Raw genomic sequence first — 23008 nt, forward strand, 5'->3', positions numbered from 1 at the left:
GATTGCAAGCACTTTCACTTTTGGCTTGCATGTTCACCCTTGACTCAGACATCCAAAGACTCTCCAAAATTTGAGGCCTGAAAACAAGAATGAAAGAAGAAACTGAAGGGCACATGCCTTAGAGAAGACAAGGACAGAGTCAAGAACCTGCAGAGAATTTGCCAGCAATGACAAATTTTTTTTTGTATTGATACTAAAGAAAAATCTGCTGCAGAAATGCTGCAGATGGAATTCCAGCCATTTCCGGCTGGAAACTGAAACAGATCAGTTTCCCAGTTGTCCCATCAAACTCTTTGATTATATTATATATAATATATATTTTAAAATAAAACAGATATATATTAAACATTCTATATTTAATACATATAATAGATAATTAACATCTTTGTCAGTGACATGGACAGTGGGATAGAATGCACCCTCAGCAAGTTCACCAGTGACAACAAGCTGTGTGGTGCGGAGGGAAGGGATGCCATCCAGAGGGACCTTGACAGGCTGGAGAGGTAGGCCCACGCAAACTTCATGAAGTTCAACAAGGCCAAGTGCAAGGTCCTGCACCTGGATCATGGCAATCCCAGGCACAATTACAGGCTGGGTGGAGAATGGATTGTGAGCAGCCCTGAGGAGAAGGAGTGCTGGTGGACGAGAAGCTCAACATGAGCCGGCAATGCGCCCTTGCGGCCTAGAAAGCCAACCGCATCCTGGGCTGCATCAAAAGAAGCGTGTCCAGCAGGTCGAGGGAGGTGATTCTGCCTCTCTACTCTGCTCTGGTGAGACCCCACCTGGAGTACTGTGTCCAGTTCTGGAGCCCCAACATAAGAAGGACATGGACCAGTTGGAGAGGGTCCAGAGGAGGGCCATGAAGATGATAAGAGGGCTGGAGCACCTCTCTTATGAGGACAGGCTGAGAGAGTTGGAGCTGTTCAGCCTGGAGAAGGGAGACTTTATAGCAGTCTTCTAGTACCTAAAGCGGGCCTACAGGAAAGATGGGGAGAGACTCTTCAGTAGGGCCTGTTGTGACAGGACGAGGGGTAATGGTTTTAAAATAATGGGAGGTAGATTGAGACTGGACATAAGGAAAAATTTTTTACAATGAGGCTGGTGGAACACTGAAACAGGTTGCCCAGAGAGGTGGCGGATGCCCCATCCCTGGAAATATTCAAGGCCAGTTTGGACGGGGATCTGAGCAACCTGATCTGGTTGGAAATGTCCCTGCTCCTTGCAGGGGGATTGGACTAGATGACCTTTAAAGGTCCCTTCCAATCTTAATGATTCTATGATTCCATGATTCTATAAATACATTTGAAGTTTTATTTTTCTTTCTGTTTCATTTAATGAGAACTTTTGGTATGATCCCTCCAGTTTCAAGAGAGACGAGGCAAAAGTTCATCTGCCAAGACAGTTTATTTATTAAAATATGCATGAAATCTTGGCAACTTGTACCATAATTATTCAAGTGATTACCCTATCAATCAGCAGTTCTGTTGTTCAGTTGGCCTCTCTGTCATTGGAGGATCAAGGGTTGTGGCATTCCTTTCTTGTAGGACCCATTCTACCACAATTAAGCAAATTCAGAGATTTTGTCTTGTCTTTATTCATATCCTCTTATGAAGCTGGAGGTATGCGCTGATTTCTTTAGCTATCAAATTGTTAAACTTATTTTCTAATTTTGATAGATAAATTTATGATTAGGAATAATCTAGAGCAACCTATCATTAAACTCAAACAATTAAAAAAAATTGTTACTCTATTTCTTATCTTACACACAAATGGACAAAAGTAACATTTACACCACTTTTTCTTTTCAAAGATGTGTATGGATGTAAAGATGTTCTGGAGCAGCCTGTTGCTGAAGGACTGCACCCCATGGAAGGGACCCACACTGCAGCAATTTGTGAAAAACTGCAGCCCATGGGAAGGACTCACACTGGAGTAGTTCATGGAGGACTGTCTCCTGTGGGAGGGACCCCATGCTGGAGCAGGGGAAGAGTGTGAGGAGTCCTTGCCCCAAGGAGGAAGGAGCAGCAGAGACAACATGAGATGAACTGACCGCAACCCCCATTTCCCATCCCCCTGTGCTGCTGGTGGGGAAGGAGGTAGAAAAATCAGGAGGGAAGTTAGGCCCATGAAGAGGGGAGAAGTGGAGGGAAGGTATTTTTAAGATTTGGTTTTGTTTCTCATTATCCTACTCTGATTTTGATTAGTAATAAATTAAACTAATTTCCCCAAGTCAAGTCTGTTTTGCCCATGACTCTCTCCCTCACCTTATCTTGACCCATGAGACTTTCGTCATATTTTCTTCTCCTTTGTCCAGTTGAGGAGGAGGACTAATAGAGTGTCTTGGTGGGTACCTGACGGCTAGCGAGGGTCAAACCCAACACAGATACCAAGGGTTTTTCTTATCTATTGTGAGTGATAAAAAGGGTATGGCTATTAGGTCCATTGTAAGGCATCCCTTAAATTGTTTTTCTCCTTTGCATCCCATCCCATAGACTATAAAAGAAGACCACTTCATCTTCAGGCTTTCAGTGCTCTCCATTCATCCCAGCATGTCTGTCATCTTCCTAAGGTAGAAAGTAGTGTGCACAAAAGTAGATAATGACACAGACCATTAATGGCACCCTCTCTGAGTTTTACATAAGAACATAGGAATCACTTTGCTAGATCAGATTATCTAGGTCCAGCATTCAGAGTCTGAGGAGTAGAACAAGCTTCCCACAGGAAGATGTGGGAAGCAAACTATGGGAAAAATGCTTAATTAAATGGCTCATCCCTATTCCTTAAGTCTGGGATTTGCTTAAGGCCTGAAATGTGATTTTTTTTCTCCCTTCCAAAAATCCTATTGTTGTTAGTAAGAATTCTGATATTAGATATTTGTTTTTCTGCCAGGCATATAAATATCTAGCACCCTCTAAAACTTGCTCAACTATAACCTTCAACAGGACTCTGTGACACCAATGAAAATTAAAGGCCTGTTACAAATGGAGTGAGAGAATATTTCATTTTATCAGTATGAATTTGCCACCTTTTGAATTCATCAAATATTTATGTTCTCGTCCTGGGAAACAAAAAGTACACTCACAAAGGGCTTCACAGATATTGGGCAGAATTTTTGCATTTGCAACTCACTTAGACATGAATGGTAGTAAAAAAAAAAAGGTTGCAAGATTTTCTACAGTTATCTATTTTCCCATTTAACTTCCAGTAACAAAGAGAAAAGGGGTACAAGTTATACTGTACCACAACAGAATGATCAGTGACAAATGTCTGTCAGTGAGATTACCACTGCAGATAGAATATTTAAACATAAGTTTCAAACCAAATTTTTCCTTATGCATTCTGTCTCATCACAATGATGCCAAACTGGATAGACTAACTTTGCAAATAAGGTGAGCATATTTAATAAAATTAAGAGTGATGGAATGATAGCATTTTATTATCTTGTTTTAGAACACTTTCAGATTTTTTTTTTTCTGTAGAAAGATTAAGCACAGTTAATCAAGGTCTGTCACTGGATTCCAGTGGTGACTTGGTACACTGCAAAATAAAAAGCACAAAAGCAGCACAAAAGAAAGGAACATATGGAGTTGTATGTGGTTTCTTACAGACTTCAAGCAAAGAACAGATTTGTACAGACTTTCAAAACAGGGAAACTCAAAATCACACTGTTTTGTCTTTTCAGTTGTTCCCAAAAGCAAATAAAATATTGTTGTGCACATGGTGTGGCACGTCCTTCAGCAAAGAAAGGCTTCATATCACAAGAATGAATACCACAGCCTTACTCGGGAGAGATTATATTTTTCTGTTTGCTAAAATCTTTAATCCATTGAAGTACTATAGATCTAATTTAAGTTCATCATTTCCTTAATGTTCAATTACTGTAGCATGCCTATTAGTTTGTACATCGCCTTTGCAAAGGTTTACCAGCACAATGAATAAACCTCACTGCAATGAGACAGTCATAATTTTGAATCCAGAAGACTGTTACTGATGGAAATCCAACTTTTATTTTATCTCAGAGGTTTAACATATTTATTAGTTGCCTCAAAATGAATTACGTGCTAGAGATGTTGAACCTCACAAGGCTGTGTCTACAGAAAGACTTTTAGATAAAGCCATCCTTTAGTAGTAGTATAAGTATCTTGGTTAAGCGAATTTTCTACAGTTCCTCAATAGACAGTGGAAAGATCTAAGATGGGACAAATTGATCTTTAGAGGTGTCTAAGAAAGGAGTTTGAGAAAGGGGGATGCACTGCCCTCTGGAAGTACTGATTTATGTCTACAGATGAAAGAGGGAATCTACTCTAGACCAGATACTGGACGAACTTTTTAAAAAATAAAAAAAAAAAAAGTTTTTGATCTGAATCCAATCCTAGTTGATTAACTGAAAAGACCTAATTTTAGAATGCTAAACAGAACCTAGAAGTCTTTATGCACTGAATGGTGGATTCCTTCTAGGAAAAAATGTATTTTATACTTTCCAATGAAAATTCTTTAATTATAAAATATTTCCAATCTTTTCTCCCTTCTGAAAAGCTATTCGTCTTCCTTTTTAGGATATGTCACTTTTTCTTATTCTCCAAGTTACTATTTTCTCCACCTTATTTCAGTAATATATTTTTCCTATAACAGATAGTAGAACTGGAAAATACAGGATTTTCTGGCTTGTGTCATCAAATCCGTTTCTTTAAAATATTTTCTTTGAATCTGGTATTTCACTTTGTCTTAATCTACTTTTCTGATTTAGATTTGAGTTAATACAATACTCTGAATCTTGATGTCTCTGAATAGTTTAAGTGAAGTTGGAGTACTCACATTCCTACTGCTAAGTTCATACTTAGACATTCACAAGCTAGCATCATTATCACCATTCTTTATGTACTCAATTGTGTTGACCCTTATTATGAATTTCCTGATTTTCTTCTGGTATAAATTCAAGTTCATTGCTGTTGGTGGAGGTCTGTCTGACTTATTCTGCTCTTCTTAAAAACAGCATCAATAATATGTCAGTTCTGGAAATTCTATAGCATGAGGAGTTATACTAAACATCTGATTTCAATATGACAGAATTTATTTCATAATGCCATAAATCTAGGTGATTATTTTTCATGATTAACAAGTTGAAAATGCTTTCCTATTTAGACCTTTTAAATAGTTGTCTTATTACTCCTCCTTTGGTGGCAATCTGTTTCAGTGGAATGTATTAAAAGTTAAAATTAAATAAATCTGCATTAGAACAACAGGAGGTTATCTACAGGATAGCAAGGACAAACGGAGAGAGGCTTCTTTATGTTCTGGTAGAAGGTGAGGAACCCACTGTGCTTAACTGACCTGGAAAGAGCTTATGCATTTCCTTTCAATTTGATATGGATGGTTAATTTTTTTCCTTGGAAAAGCCTCCCTATTGTTAAGAGGGCAGACGATTCCTATTGATTAGAGTTTTATCTAACAGTAAGGAAGAAGCTTGCCTCCCTGCTGCTGACTTCAGCTGAGAAGTCAATCATGATTGCTTCAGCTGAATCTTGAGGAAAACTATGTAGCATTTTACTGACTGAGAAATGGAAAAAGGAGGAAAGGGATTATGTATTACTCTAGGCCAGGAAGAAAGTAGTAGTGAATCTTTATTTAGGAAATATCAGTTTACTGATATTTCATTACTTGGCACAATCTATTCAAATTCCAGCTTTCAGGCGCAATGTGCTTGGTGTCAGTACATGCACTGTTCAGAGATGGGGCCAACTCCTGTCCAAAAAAACAGTGCTACCATAAATAGGTAATACATTTCAGTCGTACACAGACTTTCTGGATGATTTACTAACTTTAAGCTTGTCACTTACTGGTGTCTAAAGACTAGTCAATGAGCTTAACAACTGGTAAAAAATAAGCTGATGAAACTGCTTAAGGAAAGGCAGGTCAATCATGAACACAGCTGGACGAGTTTGAGTCGCTGTCAGCTATCCATGTATTTGTTATCAGGTTGTCGTTTTCTCGAGCACAATGGCAGGAATAAGCCAAAAGAAGAAATACAAGAGGTCAAAGAATTACTTGAGAGATTAATTTAGTATGGTCATTCAAGTTTTCAGGTTTTAATGAGGCTCATGTTTGATTTTAATATTTCACAAACATCTGAATGAGATGTAATTCCATTTGAAGCACATTAAAGACTGTTACTCTTTGAATCAGACTTTGAATATGGAAGGGACCTCAACAGGACATTTCTTTTATCTTCCAGCTTGAATGCAAAATCAGCTATGCCTATATCATCCCTGACTGATGTTTGTCCCAAAAAACCTCCAGTGAGGGAGTCTTTACAATCTCCCATGCCATTATTTTCCAGGGTCTCTCTATCCTTTGCACTGGAATTTGTTTCCCAATGTCTAACTTTGTTGAAATTTAAGTCCATTACTTCTCGGCCTAATCTACTGATGATACAGAGAACAAACTGCTCCTTTCCTCTTTTTGTCAGCTTTTCGTGTATTTGAAGTCTATTATCAAACCTCACCTGTAATGATGTACTGAGAACTTTTTGGCCTCAAGAGAGACAACATAATTGACCAGTTGTAAAGGCAGAGAATTTATGTAACAGAGCCAGTGTGATCTAGAAAACAAGAGTCTTGTTTAAGTGGTTGCCCGCACTGACTAGTTGTTCCATTTATGAGGTAGCCAGTCTGTCCTCAGAAGATCTGGGATCATGAACACTTCTTTGTAGTTCCCTTCTTCCTGCAATATTAGTGAATGTGAATTATTTATCCTATGCTTCTTTATTTATAATCCCTACCATTTGGGAAGGAGGCTGTGTTAACTGTGAAATACTCCTCTGTTAGGCAATATTTGTCACCATCGCTAAATATATAGCTATGTGTAAACTACACTATCATTTTCATAAAACCTAAATGAAAATGAAACGAGTACATATTCATTTTCCCGTTTTACATCCTACCTTACACCAATAGTCTCTACACTACTACCTCAATTAATTTTACAGCAAATCTGTTAAATATCTGAGTCTCCTCTGGCTAAGTCAGGAGCTTATGATAGTTAGTCTAAGGTTTAGATCTGTAATCCTCTTCTTACTGGCTGTATGACCTTCTTGCAAGCTGGGACACTAAGCTGGCACATTTCAGTATCTCTTATGTATTCATTTTCATAATAAAGCAGGAAGAGCTTCTCACTGCCTTTTTTTTTAAAGTGTTTTACAATGAAGTCACTACAGCACCTAGTTGGTGTATTTTAGAGAATGCCCTTTGGTTTTTGTCCTTCTTTATCATATGTTTCAATGCTTGCCAAAAATGCTGCGGGCAAAGTATTTAGAACACTATTTTTCCTTTAGATATAAAGTTTCTATAACTACCCCCTCCCTCCCCCCCCAGTAACAGTACTGACTAACCTGCCTTTCAACAGTCTGGAAAGGATCTTGTCGCTTGGTCTTGCAAAACCAAGTGGACTTGGTGGTCTAGGTACCTTGTGCAGAGCCTGTTCCTGTAGCCTCCTGTATTTATTACAAAATACTTAAACACCATGCCAGTTGTCATATAAATACATCAAACAACCTAATGGTAGTAGGATCTGACCTTAGGTTTAATACTTTTGTGGCTATACACATTATTTTAATAGAATTTTACTAGCAACTTTAAAAAATATTTTATTTTTTTGTGAACCACTTGGAGGAGAGGTTTCACTTTTTTTTATTAAATCTTGCAGAAGTCTCTGCTGATTGCTACCATTCTGATTTACTTGTTTTATATAGCACTGCTTGTTTACTAGAAGGAATATTAAGTGTGCAGTATTTTCAGTCTAATTAATAATTGCAGTAGTACCTTAACTTATGGAATTATGTAGCTTTAGTATTTCACGTAAAAGTGGTTTTGTTCTGATTCCTGCATGATATCCCATTCAAAAAGTGAGACTTCAGCTTTACTCTTAAGTAAATAATGTGGTAGAACCTGTGATCAATACAAAGAAGCATAACAGGATAGCTCAGGTGACTGAAGCAGTAGAATAGATTAATGCAGGATGTTCAAGACAGACAGCCAGAGAAGGCAAGGAGTATTCCTGTCAGTGTGAAGGAGCACCTCAAATATATGGAGCTGAGTGAGAGCTCGTAGGTCTCAGAGAGGCCAGTAAAGATGACATTGTGGAGAAAGTCTGCTACTGACCACCTGATCAGTGTAAGGAAGTGGACAAAGTCTTCTTAAAACACTCAAGGAAGTCTTTGGATCCTACGATGTTTGTTGGTTCTTATAGGAACTTATAGAAACTTCCAACATTTGTTGGAAGGGTACTGCAGTGCAAAGCAAGCTATCCAAGGGTGTTTTTGGATAGTATCAGCGATAAATTCTTGATACAGACACTGGAGGGGCCAACCAGGGTGACACACAGATGAACCTGCCATTCACTAGCCAGCAATAACTGCTTGGGAATGTGATAATCAATAGAAACCTTGGCTGTAGTGACTACAAAACAGCGGAGTTCAAGATCCTGAGGAGGCAGAGGAAAGCAAATAGTGTAGTACAGAGCCTGCATTTCAGGAAGGCAGACTTCAGCTTATCTGGGGAGTTGCCAGGTGAGATTCCACGGGAGGCAGCTCTGACAAGCAAACAAGTTCACGGAATCTAGCAGGTCTGTAAGGACACCATCCTTCAAGCATGTAAATGGTTCACCCTGATGCTCAGGAATCAAGTACACTTACCAGTAGACAAGCTCATGACAGAACTCCACCATAAAAGGTAGCATAAGGGAGATTGAAACAAGGACAGGCTACAAAGGAGAAATTTTGAAACATTGCATTAGCACGTAGAGATGATGTTAGGGAAACCAAAGCTCAGCTGGAGTTGAGACTTGCCAGGAACATCAAGATAACAAGAAGAACTTGTACATTACTAAATAACAGACTGAACAAGGAAAATGTGGAACGATTGCTGAATGGAAAGAGCGATTCAGCAACAGTGGACACTGATAATCCTGAAGTGCTCAATGCATTCTTTACTTCCATCTTCACTAGTGAGGTCTTTCAGGCCTCTGCGCTTAATGAGAGAGAAGAGAGGAACTACTAACAGTGGATAAGGATTAAGTCAGGGATTACTTATGAGAACTCAACTCATAAGAGCCCATGGACCAGACAAGCTGCATCAAAACTTTAAAAAATTTCCAAAAGAACAACCCAGGGAATTACAGGCTGCTCAGTCTTACTTCAAGCCCTGGGGAAACCATGGAGCAAGTTCTCTAGGAACATATTTCTGGGAACATGAATCGGAGAAAGGAGGTGATGGAGAGTACTCTCATCAAATTTGCAGATGAAACCCATATGGGAGTTGCAGTTGATTGGCTTGAGGGGCAGGCTGCCTACGGAACAAATGCGCCAAGAGGGTCAGGGGATAAAAGCTCTGTGAGGAGAGATAGAAGGAAACAGAATTGTCCAGTCTGAAGAAGAGATAGCTTGAGGGGCACCTGACAGCAGCCTTCCAATACCTACAAGGAGGTTATGAGAAGATGGAGGCAGATTTTCCAGAGATGCATCTCAGGAGAACTAGAAACAATGAATATGAATCAGAAAACAAATGTTTCCTACTGGATATAAGGCAAAACTTTTTCATCACGAAGAGAGCCAAGAAGTGAAGTAGGTTGCCTAGAAAGGCTGTACAGTCTCTATCCTCAGGTTTTCAAGACCAGGTTGCATAAAGCTCTGTGTAACTCTGCTTTGAACAGAAGTTCACACTAAATACTTCCCGAGGTCCCTTCCAACTGGAATTATACTATGACTCTACTAAAAAAAAAAAATCCTTTTATTTCTGAAACAAGTGGAAATACACTCTTTTTCAGGTAAAACAATATTTCATTGATGCTATTTTTTTTTCTAAAAATGTATAATACCCTGATGTTTCCAACTCTTTTTAACACACTGGAACCATCTAGATTGTAAGAATGGAAGTTTAAACTTCCTAGCCTTGGTGACGGAGTCTGACTATTATCTGTAAGTGATCCTATAAGAAGCATTTTTTCACCTTTTCAGTTGTGAGTTATAGAGCTGATGGAACTATGGTACAAATGTTATACTTGTCTTAACTATGTGAAAAATTCACCACGCTAATTTTAGCAGTTCCAAGAACACTGGTTGCAGCTTTATTTATGAACAGTCTGGATTATATTCTAAATTGATACATTATTATTGTGTTTTCTACAGTGCTATTAGTCAGTGCCTGACTAATTTGGTGGCCTTCTATGACGGGGTGACAGCATCGGTGGACAAGGGACAAGCAACTGATGTCATCTACCTGGACCTATGCAAGGCATTTGACACTGTCCCGCACGACATCCTTCTCTCTAAACTGGAGAGACGTGGGTTTGACAGATGGACCACTCGGTGGATAAGAAATTGGCTGGATGGCCGCACTCAGAGAGTGGTGGTCACTAGCTCGATGTCCAAGCGGAGACTGGTGACGAGTGGTGTTCCTCAGGGGTCTGTACTGGGCTCAGCCCTGTTCAACATCTTTGTCAGCAACATGGACAGTGGGATAGAGTGCACCCTCAGCAAGTTCACCGACAACACCAAGCTGTATGGTGTGGTCAACATACTGGAGGGGAGGGATGCCATCCAGATGGACCTTGACAGGCTGGAGAGGTCGGCCCATGCAAACTTCATGAACTTCAACAAGGCCAGGTGCAAGGTCCTGCATGTGGGTTGGGGCAATCCCAGGCACAATTACAGGCTGGGTGGACAATGGATCAAGACCAGCCCTGAAGTGAAGGACCTGGGAGTGACGGTGGACGTGAAGCTCAACATGAGCTGGCAATGTGCCCTTGTAGCCCAGAAAGCCAACTGCATCCTGGGCTGCATCAAGAGGAGCGTAGCCAGCAAGTTGAGGGAGGCGATTCTGCCCCTCTACTCCATTCTCATGAGACCTCATATGGAGTGCTGTGTCCAGTTTTGGAGCCTCCAACATAAGAAGGACATGGACCAGTTGGAGAGAGTCCAGAGGAAGGTCATGAAGATGATAAGAGGGCTGGTGCACCTCTACTATGAGGACAGGCTGAGAGTTGGAGCTGTTCAGCCTGGAGAAGAGAAGGCTCCGGAGAGTTGTTACAGTGGTCTTCCAATACCTAAAGGGGGGCCTACAAGAAAGATGGGGAAAAACTCTTCAGCAGAGCCTGTTGTGATAGGACGAGGGGTAATGGTTTTAAAATAGAGGGAGGTAGATTCAGATTAGATATTAGGAAAAAAAAATTACAATGAGGATGGTAGAACACTGGAATAGGTTGCCCAGAGAGGCGGTTGATGCCCCATCCCTGGAAACACTCAAGGCCAGGTTGGACGGAGCTCTGAACAACCTTATCTGGTTGAACATGTCCCTGCACCTTGCTGGGGGCTTGGACATATTAATGCCCATGACATATTTTGTCTTTTGGCCATCATTTAACATATTTTTTAACACTTTGTCTACATCAGTCATTACTAGAACAATGTTTGCTGAATGGAATTGGTTAAATCCTTCCTGGGCTTCCAGTCTTGATAGTTAACCTTGATTGGCTGCTAGTTTCCTATTGGACAACTTTATTTCTTTTATAACTCATATTTGCAACCACTGTAGCATTGCTTGTCATGTGTATCCTGAGTAGAGAATTTATTCTTATGTAGAATTTCTAAAACTATATGCATTCTTAGTATTTCTGCTGGTGGTGCAAAATGTAATTCACATCCTCTGTTTGGGACTAAACCTGGCTAAGAATTTATAATGTAGGGTGTTGGCATCGCCAGTGTTCTTAGAGCTGGATCTATCTAAATATAATACCTGAATCTCAGCTTCCTACGGGATGAGTTTTAATGTTGTGGGGTGTTTTGTTTGCTTGTTTTCTTTTCCCTTTTTGAACACAAGTTTTATTTCTGACATGGAAAGAGGGAACTTGTATAGTTCATTCAGGAACATAAACTGCAGAGGAAGGTCTTTGTTCTGGCTTTGTGACTACCCTTCTGTTCATCAACATGAATATTCACCTAGTCAACTGAGCATTAGCTGCCTGTTTGTGATTTCTCTGGAGATTAAGCATTTTGTTGTGGTGTTACAAGCCTGTAGAAAAATTCAGTTGATTCCGCTGAGATATTTTGGTGCTGTAAGGCACAAAGGAAAGCAAACATTTGTCTCTCATATGGTCTGTACCTTTTTTTTTAACCTTGCTGACAAATACATGAGACATATGCCATTTGTCTTAGTTTTCCTTCTTTCTCTTGGCTCAACACTGCACTCATTCAGTGTTCCCTAATTTTAACTCAGAAGGTCTTGTTGGCTATATATGTCACTGAATAAAATAAGGCTAAGAGCTGTTTTCTGGCCCTGAGGCTAAATGGCACAGAGTGGCTGCAGATACACTACGTAACACTTGGCCTTGAGTGTCCCCTTAAAGGGACAAAGTGTCTGAAATAACATGAGGGTCATACTGCAGATTTTTAGCATGGGGGCTTTTCCAGAATGAAATGGAGAGAATGTGCAGCATGCTCTGGTGTGTGGCATGGGGGCACGGAGGAGTGTTGTCAGGGTGCAAAACCTTCAGAGACTATTTTGGAGAAATCATCAACAGTGATGCTGGGTATCAGGAATGATTCCTGGCCAATGCAATCCTCATGCTTGGGCATTGTCTTGCAAAGTGCTAGCTAGCAGCAGCCAAACTGAGTAGAACAAAGTCTGTTAGCAGTCAGGCAGTACAGAAAACGAGTGGTCCAGTGCTGGAATTCAAGCTCTATTTACATTACAGCTATATAGGCTTAATGCAAATGCACATACAGACATAGTGTCTCTGTATTTGTACAGCTATGTGCATGCTGAAGCCTTTTGTATTGCCTCTGCCCCATCTCATTGTTTGTTATGTTTGGCCCTTCTCAAATAAGCTGTTGTGTGCAGTCACATTTTCTGCCCAGATTTCAATGAGAAGCTGTCTGAATCTTTTCCCTCAAATGTTGTGACATTTGTAAGTGGTGTAAACCTCATTGGACCAGAGATAAGGGAAAATAACTCTACAGATACTGTTTTCCAGATCAAAAATGACATCTAACTGTGATGATATACCTACTGACTTAAGAAACATTGAGGTTTCGTTTGATATGTAAGCGGTGTGCATAAATATATTTGTTGGATAAGAGTAACGTGCGGAGAAGACTTCATGTCAATAGTTCAGACACTACAGATTTCATTAGCAGTGCAGAAAGCTATGTCCTGTACTAAAAGTACAGCACAGAACAGTACAGAACAATTTCTGCAGGCCGTTAGGCTTTAAGCTCATTCTGTGGGACCCTTTCTGTTGACCAGCTCTAAGCTTCTTTAAACAACAACAAACAACTTTGCAGTAGCAAGGGAGCAGACCGAGTTCCCTGATGCCACGGGACTTTTGCTAATAATCCTTCAATCTGAGCAAACATAGTATTCCTAGCACATTAGAACTGATACAGTTGGTGTTACAGATTAAATAGCTGTCAATTAGCATACCAACTTAACATGCCACTGGGATAGGAATCTTTGATGTCAGCCTGTTTGCAGGCTTCATCAGTCAAAACTACCAATGGATCAGCTGTAAAAGTTGGAGGACAAAGGCTCTGGTAATCAGGAGGAGCAAAAGCAAGCATTGTGCTGAAAATACTAGATATTAGTAGAGCTCAAGAACGATGCAAGGGGAGTGGTTCTCTCATACTAACATCTGAAGAAAACCACAGAAAGTATTTCGGGCTTGAGTGAATAGTGAAAGTAGGTCTGCTTGGTTATGTTTCTCTAAATGGAAGAGTAAGCATGTCTTGGACCTCCTGCTGCTAAAAACCAACAGGGAGTGAATACAGTGAACACTCTTCTGCAGTTCGTTGACCCATGGGAAGAGAAGTTCTAGGGCAAATCCTAAGCAACATGTTTAGATATGCACTTTATGGGATGAGGGAAAACAGAGCACAAGAAAGAAACACAACTGATTGTCATCTAGTGCAGGTATTTGAGTCAGAAGAATTAGATACAGGCTCTTCCCTGCCCAGACCTGATACGCAATGTTTTAATTCTTAATGCAACTGCTTCTATTCCCAATTTTTTTATCAAGGCTTTATATTTTCAGATTGTAAATTCCTCTGCAGAGAGAAACTGTTACTAATATCAAACCCAGACACTGACATGGGTTAGCTCTTTTAGGGATTTCTTGAAATCAAATAATTCAATTTTCTGCATTCATTTTTGGGAAATAAGGAGGCTAAGAGGTGAAAGGCCAAAAGGAAGTCTATTTCAATATTGCATTCCTGCCACTGAGTGGGAAGAGAGATGCTCCAAAAACTGTCCTTTGTCAAATTTTGATAGAGATTTTCCACAGGCCTGGGGAAAGTTTCTAAGCTTTTGGGCTTCTCTGACTCTGATGCTTCAGCCATTGTTAATTATAATACATGACACTAGTCAGTGAGGGAAGAAGCAGGTAACAAAGGGAAGCAGTGCTGTTAAGTTCATTATTTCCCATCTATAATTTTTCCTTTGATTTAAATTAATTTGGTAAACCTGGCAAGTTGCTGCCAGGTGGATCTCCTACACAAGTCTGCCTCAAGATTTCATTATCCTTTTTATTCCTAGCATCATCATTCAGTCATCTCTGTTTTCTCTAGCTAATTAGCCCGCTGTTTACGGGGTGCACATTTCTTAACATATGGTACAGTCGCATTGCATGTGTGCTGTATTTTCATTTTCTAGCTTGAATCTTATATTTCTGATACAGTATGTCAGAAATATCAGATGTCCGTCTTACAGAACAGCACTCAGCTTCACATTGAAATGTGCCTTAATTGTGCTTTCGAATTCCTTACTTCCCTGTGTTTTCAATTAAGGCATCACAGCCATTGCAGCACTGTGACAACAGATTGTGATTCAAAGATGCTTGTATTTGGAGGTCAGAATTTAGCAGGAGATAAAAGTCACAGGAATTAAGTGTTTAAAATAATTAAGATTTTAAAAAAAATGTACCTTTCCAATTCAGTGGAGCAAAGTTAAACCCCATATGAAAATCCTCCACATGGCGTGATACTGTCTCTTTGAGACACTGGCATTGCATGCCGCTATTATAAATCTTCTTCCTGTGTGAGACTGCAGAGGGAGGACCTGACTGGCAACACAAAGGCAGAAGCGGGTCTGTTTGCCTGTCTGAGAGAGACAGAGGGAGAGGAGCGGGCGGAGGGGGAGCGAGACGCGCACACACAGACGCACAGCTGAATACAGAAAGATTCACTCCTTCTGTACAGCCCACAGACCATCTATGCCTAAATGATTCTGGTTCACCATTTGCATGATATATTAGCCTTTCAAGCTGTCTCCTGGTATAAGCTGAAAGACTAGCTCTCGCTTTTAGCTAAGCTCATCTGCAATGGGTTTCACTGCTGTTTATCTCCAGTAGCTCTCCATTTCTAGCTAATATTAACCTTATTGCAAGGAAAACAGTACACTCAGAGCTGTGCACACGCTGGAAATACACCAGGCCACTGTAAGGGCTGAATTAAACAGCTTTAGTTGGATAAAATAAAATTCCTGTGTGGTTTATTGTACTGACACAAATGCTTCTTTTTTAATTTTTTTTTTTATTTTTTTAAATCCAGTTCAGCTTTACACAATATTTAAGCTAAACTGGTAAAAATATGTCTCTTGATTCTGGAATAGGAGTGTTGACATGGGTTGTTACACTAGCATAATTGCATCAGCTTCACTGTGCTGGCATCATTGCTAAAGTCTATGGTGCTGATGCTCTCAGGGTCCTTGAGTCGCAGAGAGGTGCAGAAGTAACCTTAAATTCTCTCTACAGCAAATCCCTCAGATGCTTTCTACCTCCCTCCTCCTCCCTCAACCAAGCCTTCAACTCCCTCTATAGGATTAGCTCTTTTTCTATGCCTACCCCCTCCACGCCGCAACTAGCCTGAATTGCTGTCAGTCACCCGGTTGCTTTCCAGCTCCTCCAGACATCTCCTCAGCCAACGCACATATTCCTGCAAGCTCCTGCCCAAATCACAAACTGACAGCTGGGAGACGGGTAGCGTGAGGATCATATCCGAGAGATGAACGAACGTTTTCGGCAGATGCAGAGCACCTATCTGCTAATACGCAGCTTCCCTAACAAAGGAAAATAACATAACATTTGAATTCGTTTTTGTATAGCCAGTTTTTCATCATACAGTGAACACAACAGAATTGTAAAATTTCAAGTAGGTTTGTGACAGCAAGAGTAACCACAAAATAAGCAAACGTTTGTGAAATGCATAGTTATCTTCTGACATTTGGGTCAGCCATGAAAGCTCCAGTCTTCTTATGTTAAAGGTACAGCGTGATAGCAGAGTTTTACTTAGCATAAAGAGTAAAGGTAAGAATTATACTGCAAAGATTGTGAACATTTTTCAGCTTGTGGGTAGAGTACCAGAGCTGGGCTATTTTTCAGTAGCAGTGAGAGGCCACAACCGCTATTGACTTAATGCTTGGCTCATTTAAAATGCAAGCCTTATTTAGATACTTAATACAGATTTAGGCGCCTGACTGTAAACACCTGATTAAAAATATTGGCCTACCTTTACAAATAAAGGTCAAAGGAAAAACACATTATTGAGCACTGGAAAGCAAAAGAAGATAAATTGGGAACGAGGAATTAAGACAAAAGGAGTTCCAAGGATTTGCGGAGGACAAAAGACAACAGGAAGGCACTTTGATGCTGTTTATTATTTTTATTATTAGTTAATTTCCATTTCAATTATTGAGTTTATATAGCTTTTATATAGCTATTTCTATTCTCCCTCTTGTTTTTGTTATACTTTCCTGTACTCTGTGCCTATTCAGCCTGAGTGAGAGCAGAAAATACCATATAGAAATCCAGAGAGACAGCCTATTCACACGAAGCTTTCATCCAAATTTTAGTAGATACCAAAAGGTGAACTTTTAATTGGGCAAGGAAGAAACTTATGGACACCTAGCTAAAGCTGTAAATTTTCAGATGTTCACCTATCATAATGATGTCCTGCTGCCACCCTTTCTATTTTTTAGCCATCCAGCATGAAAATAATAAAATAGAGCAACCAGCAACCACCAAAAGAACAAATGCATTTATTTATTATTCACCTGGATGTGGGACTTTAGTCAGACTTCTAAAGGATGTATGTGTAAATGCTGTCTGTGTAGTGATTATCCAAGCTTCCTTTGATTTCTGTCCATCCATTTAGCCATCCCTGCCAAGTCAGTCTCTATTACCCATATCTACTAAGATCTATTTTAATGGTGAAAGTAACAGGTTGACTTAATAAAAATGCTGGCACTGACACCAAGGAATGCTGGGACTTTACTAATCTGAAAAATAATGACCTAAGGGGAGCTTTGTTCCTCCTTCTCATGGGTCCCTGCAAGAAACAGCCAAATAATTATAAAAAAGAGTCAACTCAACAAACACAGTGGGAAGTATTATGGATGTTATCATACAAAGGCATTATGGATATTTTTCAACTTTGATTTTTTTTATAAGAATTTACTGAAACTTTTCATGCCTTTTTTGAATTTTCTTTTTATTTTTTGTATCCCTACTTCACTTTGTATTTAAAAAGATTTAAAAAAAAAAAAACAAGCAAACAATAAAACAGCCCCCACCTGAATCTTACAGGCCAAATGGTGTATGACTAATATTTGTGAAGTGCTTTGAGCTACACAGAAAACAAAGCTCAGATACACTTTCGTATTTGATTCCAGACATATGGACATTTTCAGGGTAAATTTATCTCCCTTACACTACAGATAGTCTACTCCAAGTGAAGGCCAGATTCATATTTATGTGGCTTCTAGGAACAGTGGAGGCCACAGTTCCTATGGTGGGACTATAGCCATGCTCATGTGGACTGGGGGCAAATGGGGAGGCCAGAATGAAAAAGTTGGTGAGGTCAGGCATAACGTTGTGTAAACACACGGTATTTGTATAATATTCCAGCAGTATTTGTTCACAACTCCGACTTCAAATAGAAGCAATTCATGAAATTTTCCCAAAATTGATGCATCTTCTTGACTGTGATTGAAAGCCATTTTCCTAACAGCACATGTCCACATAGTCATCTGTCCTGCTCTTCAAAGAGCACTGTGCCTATGGTGCAACAAATGTTGCCAGAAAAAGCCTGTTTTCTGTTATCTGTTCAGTGAAATGGCATCCGTGTCAGATGTACAGAGGAGGCGGGGCTTGGATGTGAAGGATTTTGCCCCCTTAAGCCCATCATAGCAAACAAATCAGAATACAGGTACTCTTCCATCCTGACTATACATGTGGTTGACAGTTTCTCTTCTGTCTCACAGCAGCATACCTGTCACAGATATATGTAGTCTCAGCTAAATCAGTCAAAACAGAAAGCTCCTTGCCATCTAAATAAACTAGACCTTCAATAAAGCACTGGTAGAAAAAAAAAAGATACAAAATGCAGTTCTCCCAGGATCTGGCTTATTTACATAAAGGTGAATTTTAATCCAGGGGCTAATTCCCTAAGAACTCTGTCACAGCCTTCAGCTTCTCTTTGGAAATGTTTTCACTAGAAAAGTAGGTTACAGGAAAAAAAAGGGAGCCATGTTAATTATCAGACTTTTGAAATCAGTGTCAATAGGAACAAGTTGAGTTTACGACCAAGATGAGAGCTGATTGCAATTAACCCCATAGTTTCCACAGCATTTAAACTCAACTAGCTGTCTCATGCTAGGTGTGCATCTCTTCCATCTATACTGATTACCTGGCTGTGATTAACACTGTGCTCGCCGAAATGAGGACTCACGAACCTGTTCTAACATGATGTAACACTCTAATAAACTGAGGCACAGGAAACCCAGTCTGGCCTACAGTATGTTCAGAGGGAAATCAATGTGCTCAAAACATCAGGATGAAGTTCTTGCTCTGAAGCAAGGTTCAAGGTTGAACATGATATCTTGTCACTGTATGTCATCAAGGACAGTACTTTGGGAGCCAAGCCTGCAGTGAAGAGAAACTGTTCTTTTATCTTCTATGTAAAGGCATTCAAAAGACCTATGCACGCTCCATGGTATTCCAGTTACCCTCGTGATGGTATCTCAAAACCAGTACTGGGGAAGAAGACACTTCCTTTTCTAGAAAGGTTCTTTTTTCATGAAATTTTTTTTGTGATGGACATGGTCCTTTTTATTGATTATATTGGTGAGACTATGAGATGTAGGCAAAGCAGTGATTGACCTGGAGAGGCTGCTGAGATACCTAAAGTGACAGAATAGTTTCATGATATGCTTTGCTTGATGTACAAAGTGGATTCTGTGGAAGCTCTTAAAGCTTTCACAGAACACATTCCTTGGCATAAGAACATAAGGCTAAAAAGGCTAGAGAAGAAGAAAAGCAAGAAAAGAGGGGGGGAAAAAAAGCCACAAAATATTAGCTAAGTAATCTTGATAAACAAATATAACAAAAATTAAAGGTCTTTTCAATCTCTAACTTCTATTAACATGAAGAAAATTACTGTAGAAAAGAGAAGTACTGTATTGGGTTTACATGGCCAGGCACCAGCAGCGGGGGCTGCAGGGAGGCCTCTGTGAGAAGGCTGGGGCTGCCCTATGCCAGACACAGCCAGTTCCAGCTGGCTCCAACTGACCCAGCACAGGGCATGGCTGAGCCCCGCAGCCAAGGTGGTGGCACCTCTGGGAAAAGATAAAGAAAGGGTAAAAGAGACAGAGGAGTGAGGAGTAAGAAAATGTGAGAGGAACAACTCTGCAGGCGCCAAGCTCAGTGAAAAAGGAGGGGGAGGAGTAATGGTGCTCCTGGCCGAGATTCCCCTGCAGCCTGTGGTGACGACCATGGTGGAGCTGGTTGTCCCCCTGCAGCCCATGGAGGTCCACAGAGGGGCAGAGATCCACCTGGAACCTGTGGAGGACCCCATGGCGGAGCAGGTGGACATACCCTGAAGAAAGCTGCAGCCCAGGGAGACCCGGCGCAGAAGCAGGCTCCTGGCAGAACTTGTGGCTTGTGGAAAGCAGCCCATGCTGGAGCAGGTTTGCTGGCAGGACCTGCGGCCCGTCAGGGACACATGCTGGAGCAATCTGTCCTGCTGGATTGTACCCCATGGGAAGGACCCACATTGGAGCAGGGGCAAAGTGTGAGGAGGAAGTAGCAGCAGACTGGAGCTGTTCCGGACTGACCACAACTCCCATTCCCCATCCCCCTGTGCCACATGGGGCAGGGAGCGGGGGAGGTAGAGGAGTTGGCAATGACGGAGTGAAGTTGAGCACTGGGAAAGAAAGAAGGGGGAAGGGGAGGAAGGTGTTGTTTTAGTTTGTCTTTGTTTCTCATTATCCACATCTGTTTTAATTGTCAATAAATTAAATTAATTTTCCCAAAGTTGAGTCTGTTTTGCCCATGAAGTTAATTGGTATGTGATCTCCCTGACTCCATCTCGACCCATGAACCTTTCCATCTTTTTTTCTCTCCCTGTCCTGTGAAGGAGGGGGAGTAAAAGAGCGGCTGGGTGGGTGTCTGGTAGCCAGCTGCTCAAGACACCACAAGTACATCAATAGGTAAGGTGGAATATTCAACTATATTAAGATATAATTGTAAATTGCTTGCTTTTAGTGAGCAACACAGAGCTGAAAAGTATTGTGTGTAGATGTTTAGTATGATTCAGATTAGATTCTATTTTGATTCCATAAAAATCTTTGCTGATTTAAGATTTCTAAACATATAATACATGTTAAGATTTTGCAGAAAAAACCATCATGTTAATCCATCTTTATTTTCCCTCCTCCTTGGCATTCTCCAACACTGTTGTTCTTTGTAATGTACTGTTCAACTCACATGTTGGGGCTTCTGCAAGATACAACACACAGGAAACAATTGTAAAGAAAAATAATAGAGGAAAGTACAATCAAAAGCAAGGAAGATTTTTGCAACCATAGCTGGTGACAAAAAGATAAGAAAGACTATTTGAATTAACCAATAACAAAAAATCAAGAATCAATGCAATTCATTTGTTTTCTGTAGGAAGGGGCTTGGCTAAATAATTCATCAAGTCATAGAAAACAGTGGAAATATCAGAGGAATCAGAGAAGCAAACTTGGTATTGCTCTTCAGTGAAATAACAATATGACACAACTGTCATATTGAAAGACTAGTTTCCTAGTAAAATAATAGACTATATGTGTTAAAAAAAAAAAAAAAAACAAACCCAAAACAAACAACCCCATAAACTACAGGATAAAAAATTAAGAACAATTCATCCCAGAAAATCTTTATTCCCACAAAACTCTAAATAAATTAAATACATCAAGAACATGCACTTGCATATTTGCAGGAAATATCTGTCATTGATAAGTAACTAAAAATAATACAATTTACTTCTACCTCAATCTTGTTCCTAAGGTCTTTTCAACATAACTTCTCTGTCTGTGACCTTAATTTCAAAGAGGCTGTAACACATCTCCTAGCCTGATTGGAGCAAATTGAATCCACCTGACATTATCATTCCGGAATAATAATATTGTCCTTTCACAGAGATGTGAAGCTTCTGAGATCAGAATAATTCAGGGATCCAAGTTCTTATAGAGAGTTGCTCCACTGGAATCAACTGTCATGGCTGTATTAAAGGCAGTGAAGCTGTCAGTATTTACACCAGCTGAGATTCTTTCCCTCTTATCTGGCATATCTGGCCTCTGGCTGCAGCTTTTCAACAGAATTGCCAAATGAGTAACAGTTGATGTAACATATATACCCTGCATATTGAAGATGTTCTATTATATATACTTCATGTATTAGCGTATTATGGAGGAATCCTCATCACGAACTTAATTTTTGCAAAGTGCAGTACCAACTCAGAATTTCAGAACTTACATTGTAACGAAAGAGATAATAGCTAGGTAGCAGAAAACCCAAATGGAATGAGACAATGTTATTGATACTATCTTACTAATTCTTGTAATCTGAATTCAAATCATCTTGGAGAGGAACACCATCACATCAAAGACTAACTGTCCAAAAGACCTTCTATGATTAAAAAGTAACAATAAATAGGAATGTATGACAAATTTTAGCACAAAGTCACAGTGATACAGTGTAGCTAATGGCAATTTAGCAGTGAATATATACTTATTCAGAACCAAAATTTGAAATGCTCACTCCTTGCTGAAAAAAAAGGTGTTCAAAACAACTCCACAGACTTAGCGTACCAAGAAATATTTTTCTGAAGTGACTTAATTTCAGTGATCAGTTACCACCCACAAAAATATAAAAATACCATATACGAAGGGTGTTTTTAACAAGCAGAGGAAATCATGACAAGAACCAATGTCTGAAAGTTGAGGAAGGGAAATCCAAATAAAAGACATTTCAAAAGGAATGTGATTAACTTCTGCAAAGATAGTAAGGCAAATTCCGAGTTCCCCATCTCTTCATGCCCCAAATCAATATAGACTTTAGAAGAAATACATTCAAACTTAGGAACAAGCTGGTGGGCTTCAGGTAGGGTAGAAAAGTAAAATGTAGTGTCCTGTGTGATACAGGAGGTCAGACTAGATGGCCCAATAGTCCCCTTTGGCCATTGTATCTGAGAATCAGATCTACAAAAAATTGTCAGCAGGGTTAATTCCCAAGAGTAGTCCAATTATAACCAGAAATTATTTTATGAAAGTGCTTTTCATAATACCAGAACATAAATTTGCAGATATTACTAAAAGGAGATAGGTTAGTAACATGATGTGAGATCTAGGGAAGGAAAAGATAAAAGATAAAATAAAGAGCCCGGCTCAGCAAATCAAATTCAAGTAGATGAGAAAAGTCCAAAGTCGTCTTCATGGAAGTGGTATCAAAAAAAAAAAATTAAATTTCATTTTGAAAATGAAAGAGCTATATTTGCTGTGCTGTTGCTAAAACATCAATATCCTTTTTGTCATTTACCAGAGTAAAGCACACTAGTGTATAACATAAATGTAAACTTTTGAAAATAGGAAAGTATCTACTAAAATACAAATATTACTTTCCAAGTGGATGTCTTTCTCAAATTGAA

Source organism: Chlamydotis macqueenii, chromosome 3, assembly GCF_036417535.1.
Source record: "Chlamydotis macqueenii isolate bChlMac1 chromosome 3, bChlMac1.mat, whole genome shotgun sequence".
NCBI lineage: Eukaryota > Metazoa > Chordata > Aves > Otidiformes > Otididae > Chlamydotis > Chlamydotis macqueenii.